At 37.5% G+C, this 12500-nt stretch overlaps 1 pseudogene; it reads left to right on the top strand.

Moving 5' to 3' along the window:
• Positions 1-12500, top strand: part of LOC138005053 (zinc finger protein 709 pseudogene) — a 32558-nt pseudogene that overhangs the window by 976 nt on the left and 19082 nt on the right.

Raw genomic sequence — 12500 nt, 5'->3', positions numbered from 1 at the left:
ATTTTTTTTTTCAAAAACCAAAAACCTTTCACCGATCGATCCTGTCTTGGGTTCCAGTTCTTCGCCGACAGGTCACGCAAAATCGTGACCAACAAAATTTTTCAAGAGCTTTGCAACATCACATCGATTTTACTTGTTTCGATCATCGGTGACCCCTTTTTTTACACAAACGAAATCACGTGCTGCTCTTACAATCCACAAAATATGATGAAATGAAAAAATTCACAATGTAACAAGTTATCTTTTTTAAAGTATTTTCCTTGTGTCCTGAGTTCCAGAAGTTGTGAAACATATAAGCGACACTCAAATACCTATAACATTTTAAAAAAGGTGATTTGAAGAAATCAATGCTTAGGTATATTCTGTATTTGGGGGTGAAACATGCCATATTAAAAAAAATCAATTTAAAGACCGCCGGAAATTTAGCTTTTTCTCAAACCGGAAGTCAGTTCATTTATGCGTGCGCAGTTGATCTGATAACAAGCGCGAGGAAGGGCGAGGAAAAACCTTGGATGCAAACAAGAATTACCCGGTAGGAGATTGTTATCAAATTTTCCAGGTTGGTGAGAGCGTTTTCTGGTCAGCTATTGATACGATGACCTCAGTCACTGGAAGTAACATTTCACTTCCTTAGCAACACATGAAAAATCTGTCTGTGGGCTCTTAATACATGTATGGTGAGATTTGCATAGAGTACCGAGCACTCACAGAAATAGATTGAACAGATTGATGGCTGTAATTGACAACTTCTCAGTAGTCTAAACTACAGCGTTACATACATATATACATACATACTTAATTGACCACACGCTACATGTATATGGGCTTTTCAGGGCCAGTGAAACAACCATGACAGAACAGAACATTCAACAACAACTGTTAAGAATCCCAACTGACCAGAGGCAAACCAGTTGGCTATTTACAAGTGTAGCTGAGAAGTTGAACTAGGCACTACCAGGAACAAATTCAACCGGTGGTCAGAACTTATCTTGAACCTGGGATCCCCGGATCTCAAGGCAAGTGCCCTAACCCCTGGGCTGCACTGCCTACTAGCATTGCATAAATCAAATATTTCACTGAGATCAGCAGGAAATTTAGAAATTATCAGGCTGTCAGGCGTGGTCTATTCATATCCTGAAAGAAAGAAATGCGCATATGAAGTGCAGGTTATAGAGGAAAGATTGAAGTGATCCTTACACTTATCAGGCCTCAATTGTTCAAACAATGGATAGCACTATCTGCCAGATAAATCACAGGCGCCCCAAGCTCAGTGTGAGTATGGCCGACAAAAATATAAGGATTTGTATGGGAATCCCGACAAAAGGCTTAAGAAGATAATTATATGAAAAAATTATTAGTGTTAAGGCTTGCTAAACACAGTTACAAAGAGCCTACAGCTGTACTTTACAAGTACAAAGTCCCAATGCACAAGATTACTAGGACTTACATCTAACAATTTAGTTATTCTATACATATAGCTCATTGTCCAAGAGAGTTGTTTTCTTGAGGCAGATGAAATTTTTACCAAAACCAATACTACAAAAAATCAACTTCATGTACATGTATAATACAACAACAAAATGACTCTCTATGTCATTGTGATGTGGGGCTCCTGCTCCCCTTCCCTGATGGAAGACATTAAATTCATTCAACTAAAGGCCTTGAGATGCAATCTTTTGATGAAACATCCAAGGAGGATATAGTGGACTCTGACTCTGGACTCTGACTCTGACTCTTTTATAAATGCAAAGACTCCTAGTGCAAGCCCATTGGGCATGCTGTGGCACATGTAATAGTACCCGTAAAAAGAGCCTTAATATTTGAGTAATATAGAGGTTTTGCACGGCACCCATGTTGCATGGCAGGAACAATGAAAATGTTTTGCATTAGAAAGAACATTTATTCCCATAGGAAAAAGAATCTATTGTTCCTGCCATGCAACATGGCTGCCGTGCAAAACCTCTATTTGAGTAAACAGACGACATACATTCATGAATATTGTGTTAAACCTGGTAGCTGATCAACTTTTAAACATTCAGCGCTTGCCACATCATGTGAAGAACAGTAAAAGTTTTCTAATGTAAAAATATTTTTTCTAAGGGCACATCGTTAGTGTGAAAAAGAAATGACAATTTAAATATTTCTTGGAACACCCCAAATGCAGTGTTTCATAGGTGGGCATTTATCCTTTTGATAAAATAAATAGGTTTCTTTCAATTATTAGCAAACTATTTTAAAATTGTTGGTTATAATTTTGGAAAAAAGATTGTATGTGAATTATGTATAGTAATCTTTATTTATTAATTACCTTATATAAAATATAATTTTGTGGAGAAGCCTGAAAAATTCAGGACTTCAACGGGATTTGAAGCCGTGACTTCGCGATACCGGTGGGACGCTCAAACCAACCAAGCAACTGTATAAAGCCACTGACATTAGGAGTGTTTCCGTGATGAATGAATCAAGAATGAAATTATATATGAAATAAATCATTTATTGAACTGCGGATATGAAATCAATTGAAGTTATGATCTTCGCAGTTAAGTGTGTTTCCGTGATGAATGAATCAAGAATGAAATTATATATGAAATAAATCATTTATTGAACTGCGGATATGAAATCAATTGAAGTTATGATCTTCGCAGCTTATGAGGAGCAAGGATGGCACAGTCGGTTAGTGCGCGGCCTTGGTGCAAGAGGTCCTGAGTTCGATTCCCGGATCTCGCATCCTTGTTTCGACTTCTTTCCTTTCCGTGTAGCTAAGTAGCTTTAAATACCCGTAAAACGGAGCACTGATGGAGAGGGGGGAGTAAAATGAGCGCACCGTCGACCTCAGGTTTGTCAGTTGAATTACTGTTACGAGTTATCGACGTTAAATATGGTTGCTTTACTTTACTTTACTTTACTTTATGAACGCAATTTTGCAAATGTAGCAATTGTGTAGAGAAGCTTGATAAAATTCAGGACTTCAAAGGGGGTTTGAACCCGCCACCTGGCGACACCCGTGCGTCGCTCTAACCAACTGAACTGCACTGTATGACAACATGATGACATCTCTAAATGAACGATTATCGTTAATTCGTAATTTGCTTTGAATTTATTATACTAGTATCGTTAATTTAGGACACGGTGTCCCAGGACTTGTGGTAGCAGAGAAAATAAGAATTCAAAATAAAAAGTCATATCCATGGATTGGATTGAACCCAGAGGTTCTACTCTATAGGAACTGCTTCTTTCCACTTCGCTACTGAAGATCAAAACACCGCATTTTCAATAAAAACATTTAAGTTTCCCATAGAATATCCCTGCTAAAAGGTAATTAGGCCTAAGCTAAATTAATAATATAAGCCTAAGCTTTTTGCTCTTTGGCCATTTCAATTTCAGCAGGAAAAGAAAACAAACAGCGGTTACAAATATTTTCATTTTATACTTGACGTTTCGTATGCTACAACATACATCATCAGAAGTGACTTCAAGTATAAAATGAAAATGTTTGTAACCGCTGTTTGTTTTCTTTCAAGCCTAAGCTTTGATTTTAAAATTTTTAGCTTTTTCTTGAAGTTTGGAAACTGGCGTTTCGCGGTGTTTAATATTGCTTGTTGCCGAGTGATCAGACAGCATTATCATGTGGTCTTTAAAGCAGCAGATGGCGGTCGTGTGGTCAACTGGTTCAGGTTAGGTGACGGGTTAATAAACATTCCCAGGTTCGAGTTCTATGTCCATACAAAGATGTCTATTAACACCCTCTATTAAGCGGTCATGTATCAATTTCCGGAAATTTGCGGTGTTTACTGTAAATTTGACCACTATTAAACGGTCAACTCTATTAAGCGGACACAGTCACCCTTTGGATTTCCCAAACGTCTAACTTTATTTTAAATCACCTCTATTTAACGGTCACCTTGTTACACGACAACAGTCAGTAAAAGGCATATTTATGGACAGGAAGATAAGCGAAGCGTGTCCAATTTCTTTTGCAATTCATCAAACGCAGTCAAACGCAACCACAGCATTATCTATGTAAAAATACACATCTCTGTGGTGACTCAACCGGCACACACGTCGAATTCCTCTCTTATCAGTTTCCTTTGCAACCAACCAGAAGAATAACTGTCACCTTCAAACTGTTACTCCCATGAAGATACTGTTATCACATTTTGTGTTACTGGTGATCGGTATTTAAAGGCAGAGAGGTAAAAAAAACTTCTGGTACATGTATGAATGTGCATAAAACAGATATGAAAGGTTTGAAGTTTTTGCCACAGCTTTTCGGGTCGAAAACTTGTCGGGACCTTCGAGAAACGGGCCCCTGGTCAATTTCTGCCACCTTACGCGTTTTATTTTAGGAAACCTCTATTAAGTGGTCACCTGGCTATTTCCCGAGGGTGACCGCTTAATAGAGGTTTGACTGTATGACCATTTCCCATAATCCATATCAAGCTTTCAGTCTTCTAAATTAACGATTATAGTAAATTTATAGCAAATTACGAATTAACGATAGTCATTAATTTAAAGTAGAGAATGGGTTGGCTATGAAGCCACTGACGTTGGGATTGTGAAATTTTGCTCTCTTTTACAATCAGCATTCAGTAATTTTGCCGTCCATGTTATTACATTGTAAAACTATTTGGAATATCCTCGTATGAGGGCTGTACGCATTAGCGGGAGCAGGGCCGGAAAAGCCGTACGGCCCTGCTAGGAACACATACTGCTCCATGTGATGCGATTTTAGGGGTTTCCTCGCTTTTAAACATCCAAGTTACCGGTATTTACAGCCAAAAAATTAAATGCAAACAACATATTAGATAAATTCTTGTTACTAATTTTGTCCAAACTTGACTGAGTTTAGGTCGGGCCGGACAGCAAAATAATTGGCCCTAGGTCATGGCGCATAGACCTTGCTGCGCTCGCCTGTCACAGGCGGCCCAGATTGGAGGGAAATAAATTATAAGGATTTGTATGGGAATCTCCATAACAAACTGAAAAAGGTATTTACATGCAAAAAAGCCGTACATTATTGTCGTGCTGACTTTTTCGCTTCTTGTGTGGTTATTTGCCTGATTGAATGTGATTTAAGCGACCTCTCAACTTCCCGGGTTGTCACTCGTACACACGCAAAGGAAAGACTGGAAAGTAATTTCTAGCTTACCAAACATCTCGCTGATATAATCATACTTTTCCGCCATCAGTCACGCTCAAATTCCAGCAATGGCCACACGCATAAATTTACTTCTCTTTGACCAAGTTTCAAGGTCCAGCGAATATCCCTTAATTTGTGTAGGAGTGACAACTTGGGAAGTTGAGATTCAATCAGGCAAATAACCACACAAGAAGTGAGAAAGTCAGCACGACAATAAAGTGAGGCTTTTTTATATAGAACTTTTGCGTGTAAATATGTTTTTCAGTTTGTTATGGAGATTCCCATACAAATCCTTATAATTTATTTACACGCAAAAGAGTGATAGTGATTTGTCCGGCGGATAGCGCCATTGATCATTTGAATAACTGGAGCCTGAAGTGTTGGAGGCAAAAGAGGTAATCTCCCCAGTTAATTGGCTGTCGCAATTGGTTGTTTTACACTGTTATTTTCAAGGAGTAGATTTAACTCCAAAAAGGGAGTAAAAAAAAAAGGTACAAAACCACTCCATTTTTGGAGTAAAATTCACTCCGGTACTGCTTACTCCGTTTTTGGAGTAAAATGTACTCCTATATCTTTTACTCTTTTGTTGGGGTAAAAATTTACTCCAGTATTGTTTACCCCTCCTGTGGTGTAAAATTCACCCTAATACAAGAGTAAATTTTATCCTTCTAATGGAGTGAATTGAACTCTTTAAATGGAGCTCAATTTACCCTCGACATAGTTAAATTAACTCCAAAACTGGGGTGAGACAAAAAGGTACAAAACCACTCCTTTTCAAGAGTAAAATCCCTTAAACTTTACTCCCCTTGTCAGAGTAATATTTACTCTTTCTACAGAACACATTCACCCTCACTAGACCTATTATTGTACCTTCATTTATAGTCAGATTTCTCTTAATGTTATGTAAAGAAAAGACCAGGTTTACAATGAAGCATCTTATACTGGTAATTTTAATCATAAGATTGCAAAGAGTGCACATGATAAATACAATGTATACACATACAAATACATCGCAAAAGTCAAAGATATCTTTATTCTAATTATTCAGGAAACAATAAAATGGCAATCAGCTGAATGTGTTCTTGCCTTAAACAAAGATAAATTGAGTGGTATGTGTTTTGATTACAGATGGCTGCAAAATCTAACTTCAATTACAAAAACTAAAGCATACAACATACTTGGATAAATGTGGTTTTATGTACATGTAATACAAGACAGTTCTTACAGAAAGAAGTCAAACGTAAAAAAAATGGAACATGCCTTAGGATAACTGGTGCAAAAATTTTGGCATCGTTGAACTTTACCAATGTGTTCTTTTTTTCTCTAACAGAATTGTTTCCAAAAAGAAAAAAAAGTCAGAACTTAAGCTGATAATTTACATTAAGAAAAAAGTAAAAACTTTTTGTTTCCAAAAAGAAGAAAAACAACCCTGAGATTAAGCTGATAATTAAGTATGCTCCCAGCAAAACAATTACAGCAAATGAAAGTTTTAACAAAACCTTGCTTTCTGCCACAAGGTAAATGTCTCTAGTTCAATTAGTGTGCCAGAAGCAACAATCCTTGCAAATGTTGTTTTTAGAACCTCTCCATTGATTGACTCATAATCCTTTAAAGTGGTACTATGACGAAAATCGCATCTTTCCTATCTAAGCCATTTTAAAACATAAACAAGTAGTCTGCGTGAGAAGAAAAATGCTGTTTACTTAAATTTTCAATTATCTCTTTTAGTTCCAGAGATATTCGAGTTTTTAAAATATGCAAATTAGCCAAGTGATGACGTCAAACACTCAACCAAATTTTCTTCAAATATGATGAAAAGAGATATCTCAGCCAATTTGTATCAGAAATTTCTGATTTTTATCAGTAAGATTCTACTAAATGTTCTCCACAATATGAGCTTAACTGTTAGGTTACCATGGCATCATATTGGGTTCCAGACCTCCCCCATATTAAAAGCTTTTCTGGCCACCTTTGGTGTTCCATTTTGATATTTGCTAACAGCACTTCATATGCATGATCCAGCAAGCATATTAATATGTTAGCTCAAGTTTGTGGCCGTGTTTAACATTTTTCAAGCTGAAAATCACGAACGTTTTGAAATCAAGTGGATGGGAACAGGAAAAGAATGAGTTGCCATGGGAACAGAATTTTTTACAGCCATAGGTGTGTTTCCTGTAGAACTATTAGACTACCAAGTTTCAATGGTCTGTGCTGCAAATTGGCCAAAGTAGCTCTATTTATATACTTAATATAATATTGGGTTGAGTGTATAACGTCATCAATCATCTCATTTGCATATTTTACCCATTTTTCAAACTTACCGGTAAATATCTCCAGAACTAGTGAAGATATTTGCAAACGGTAAATGGCGTTTTTGTTCTTTCATGGAATTCTATGTGATACACTCAAAAAATCAAGGGGTAAAAATTTGATCATAGTACCACTTTAAAGTAATTAAAGAGAATAATGATTAGTATAACTCCTTCCAAAATTAAGATCAGTCCACAATATTCTAACAAAATAGGAAGAGAGCACAAATCTAATACATTCCTAATCCTGAGAAACAAAAGACACCAGCCACCCATTTTGGTGTACCAAATAAATGGAACCACATGTAATACCGGTACTTGCATGAGGTTATACTGTATCTGTAACATTTTTCTTGATTCATTGAGTAACTCAGTTTACTATCAAATTAACTTTGTCATAATGATAAAAGTACACATATAGTGGTGGAACTCATGGAACAAATCTTGAAAATATATTGCCAGATGCTTTCTTTGTCTTCAACACTTTTCCAAAAAATTATGTGTGATGAGGTATTTAGAATTATCTCATTTAACAGTATTTCAAAATTTTAAACTGAAAGCAGATCTTGGGTGAGACAATGGATAAATAAAACTGTAGCATCATCTTCCGCTAATAGCCAGGCATTAGTCTATACGTACACAGGCCTGTAACTCAGACAGTGCTTTATAATTATTTTATTGCAGTGACTGTCAAGAATTAGTTGTTAAAGTGTAATTTACGTATGTGAGTTATTTGTAAATATCTATATGCATCACTTGTTTAAAAGCAACAATCAGCTTCTAAGTCTTTCAGACTTTCAGTTGTTTGACTGCATTACAGCTTTTTTACAGAAACGTGCCTCAAAGGAATTTTTTCATGGCACCAACCTTTTCTTTTATCGGGGGTTTCCTCGAACTCCTCTCCCATAGATGATACATGTAGTGGTAGGTACTGTATGTTGCAAGAAGAAGGCATCTTCTTGGCTAGCCTCAGCACTTTATGTAACCAACTCTCTGCCCAAACCTCCCAGCAATCTTCTAATGAACCAATTCCCAGCTGTACCCACCTCCAATTTGAACTGTTAATGAACAAATAAATATAGTGAAAAGTTTCAGTTTTCTTGGAAAAAATAATTCATAATCTCAGTCACATTCCAAACAAAAATTATTACTGCTACTTACAGATAAAAGATGTCATAAGAATTTCATCCAGATAAGAACACTCAATATCACATGTCTCAAAAAAAATGCTGGTAATAATAAAGCTGATCATTTCTAAGGTGTATGACAACTGCAGACTGCCTACAAATACCGATTTTAAAAAGTATTTAAGTCTAAGCACCCATTTTAAATAAAACGTTTAGCTTTCAATAACTGTGAGTTACGGTTAGTTTGGGGTCTGCACTCAGCAAGTGTCAGACACTGTCATTTCTGTTATAATGTAAGTGTTTGAAAAGCAGACTCATCAAAATTTGGCTCTCTTTTCTTTAAACACCAATAATAACAATCTCATGTAGACATTAACATACTATTTGCATTGAGTACAATTTATGTAATTTGCGGTGAGAGCACTCTAATCCCAAATCATGGTAACTGGTCGATCCGCCCCTGAGTCGATCCGCCCCGCATCACCAGAGTCGATCCGCCCCAACCCCAGAGTCGATCTGCCCCATATCATCCAAAGTTGATCCAACTTACCTTGCAAGCAATTAGATATCATATATTATTTTTTAAGAACAAAGATTTTAGTGTAAAGATTTTTCATATTTATCTTTCCTATTGTAAGAACGAATAATTTCCATGGTCAAATAATTATTTGTTTTCCCTCCTACTCGATTACATGTACCATCTGGCTGTTTCTGCAATTAAAGTTTTTAATTTCACACAGAGTTTGTTTCTTTTGTTAACCTTATTGTGGGGTTGAGAGTTTGCTTTGTGAACATCTCCCCCTCATTTTACAGACTAACCCTAACTTTTGTCTATGATTTTTCTTCAACTCACCATCCACCCACACATAATTCCCCCCAAAATACCTGCTGACTAGTGAATGTTCCAGTTAGTGGAGAGAAACCCCTTCTTGTAAGGCGGATTCTAATAAAAACACCATTAGGGAAGCCACAAAGGCTGCTAGTGAAACTGCTGCTATTACTATTAAATAACAAACTCTGGGTGTCCCACACTTAACGCAATTGTAATTACTTGTGGTTGGTTATCTTCTTACTTAACGTTAATATCTTCTGTTAACGCAATTGTATTTACACGTGTGGCCTTGCTGGTCGTCTATTTATTAGCCTCCTATCAATCGTTTGTGAGTTAAAAGGTGACCAATGACTTGACCTTGACTAACCTGTCGGTTGGACGTTGGAGGTGAAAATGACTTCTTTTTCTGTTGTATTTTAGTGCTAAGGTACATCGCAATCTGTTAATGATGTCAACATCAGTTGAGCACAGGAACTACCGTACTTTCAACAGGGGTTCTTGGTGTACAAAGAGTGGGAGCTGTCTCAAGGAAGAGAGAAGTCGTACGAGAGATGAAGAAGTCCATACTGTAGAGAAACCTAATGAATGCAAAACATGTGGCAAGCGCTTTAGTCGAATAGGAAATTTAAGGCAACACGAAAAAGTGCATAATGAAGAGAAGCGTTATGAATGCAAACAATGTGACAAGTGTTTTAGCCAAGCAGATACTTTGAGGAAACATGAAAGAGTTCATACTGGAGAGAGGCCCTATAAATGCAACCAATGCGGCAAGTGTTTTACCCAAGCAGGAGTTTTAAGGACACATGAAAGAGTGCATACAGGAGAGAAGTCCTATCAGTGTAAACTATGTGGAAAGTATTTTAGACAAGTAGGAACTTTAAGGGCACATGAAAGAGTGCATACTGGAGAGAAACCTTATGAATGCGAACAATGTGGCAAGTGTTTTAGTCAAAGTGCAAATTTAAGGACACATGAAAGAGTGCATACTGCAGAGAAGCCCTATCAATGCACACAATGTGGGAAGTGTTTTAGCCAAGCAGGAGGTTTAAGGAAACATGAAAGAATGCATACTGGAGAGAAGCCCTACCAATGCAAACAATGTGGAAAGTGTTTTAGCCGAGCACAAACTTTAAGGATACATGAAAGAGTGCATACAGGAGAGAAGCCTTATCAATGCAAACAATGTGACAAGTGGTTTAGCCAATCAGGAGATTTAAGGAAACATGAAAGATTGCATACTGGAGAGGAACCCTACCAATGCAAACAATGTGGAAAGTGTTTTGGCAAAGCAGACCATTTAAGGACACATGAAAGAATCCATACTGGAGAGAAGCCCTACCAATGCAAACAATGTGGAAAGTGTTTTCGTGATTTAGGAAATTTAAGGAAGCATGAAAGAGTGCATACTGGAGAGAAGCCTTATCAATGTGAACAATGCGGCAAGTGTTTTAGTCAAAGTCAAAATTTAAGGATACATGAAAGAGTGCATAGTGGAGAGAAACCTTTTGAATGCGAACAATGCGGCAAGTGTTTTAGTCAAAGTCAAAATTTAAGGACACATGAAAGGGTGCATACAGGAGAGAAGCCCTATTACACACTGGCTATTCTTGTGGAAAGTGTTTTTGCGAAGGAGCTAACATAAAAATGTGCATACTGGACAGAAGCGTTATAAACCTAAGCTAGTAGGAAAGTCTTTCGCTTCAGAAGTTCTGTAAGTGCAAATGAACGGAAACTAGAGGTCTATCGCCCCTGCACTTGGCAAGAACATAGTTCAAAAGAGAGTGCAAAACACGGTTGCTGGGTGTGCCAGGAAGAATTGAGCAGCGAGGAGCTTCTTCTTGCACACTATCAAAATCATATGACGTTTGAGGAGCCCTCATCTTAAAGTAGTTGGGTGGCTCTGTAATGAATTATGTATTAAAGTTTTTTAGCTCTTTGGCGATAATGATGTTGCCCTTCGTAAATTTAAGAAAGCTGCCATTTGCTCATTGTTAGCTTTCATTGGACGTTGCTTCCCCGTGTTATGCGTTTAGCCTTTTCTAAACCGCGTTGAAAATTAGACCATTGTTTATATCTCTAAACACTGTGCATTTTGGGTCCTACCAGTTTAAACTGTGGCAGTGTCCTTATATGTGTTGTCAAAATGGATAAGATTCGGCTCTAAAACAACAACTTTTTAAGCAACGGGCCTCTTGAACCACAGGCAGCGTAAAATGTCTTGTAGAAAGACTCGGCTGGCATCGTAATGGACAATTTACATGGCTTATATGGGGAAAAGGAAATGACGAAAAACACTGGCAAGTCTTAACCTAGAGTGCAGAAAAGGAGGCAGAAAAGCGCCTATTCAAGAGCTACCCATGTGTATCCCATAAGTTAAATCGATCCGACGTTATTTGCCAGTGAGCTGTGCGTTTTGTTAAAGCGATACCGTCGTTTTTTCCAGAGAGGAAGTCGACTGAAAAATATCAACGACCGATACAACACTCTCAAGTAACTGTTTTCCGCAAATACATCGTAACCAGCAAATTGCTTCATATCAAACTCGTTGCCTTAGTCAATCAACTTTCCATGGAGTCAGATTCTGTTAAATTAAAGGCCATGTGTTCAGTTCCATCATATATACTTCACTTTACGATAGTTGCTTGAGGATCATGAAATGCAAAATAAACCATACACGGTAAGGGTCATGTGACAACATTCGAAATCCATGCCAGCCAAGCTAACAGCCTAACTTAGTTTACAAACATATCAGTACACTAACTTTGGTGCTCACAAAAATTCCTACTCGGTAGGGGCCAGGGAACTTTTTCTGCCTGTTCGGTTTTTGGTTATAATAATTTCAAACCGCAAAACCGCATTAGATATCTTAACAAGAAAAGCTGAGCCAAGGATATTTTTACGACCTAATCAAGTCATACCGTAGAATCCCGAAAGGAACGGCCCCCTTTACTTTCGGATTTAACAGGCTTAAGAGGCCCACATTTGCCCAAAAGTCATTGCGCACCGTGACTGAATTTCGTGTAACACGAAATTACCTAAATATCTGACGTGTTGTTGGCAACGTGATTCGCCTGAGTGCCTTTAGCCAATCA

This window comes from Montipora foliosa, chromosome 6 (genome assembly GCF_036669935.1).
Source record: "Montipora foliosa isolate CH-2021 chromosome 6, ASM3666993v2, whole genome shotgun sequence".
Lineage (NCBI taxonomy): Eukaryota > Metazoa > Cnidaria > Anthozoa > Scleractinia > Acroporidae > Montipora > Montipora foliosa.
Note: the sequence above shows the minus strand (reverse complement) of the source record. Positions and strands in the feature narration are given on the sequence as shown.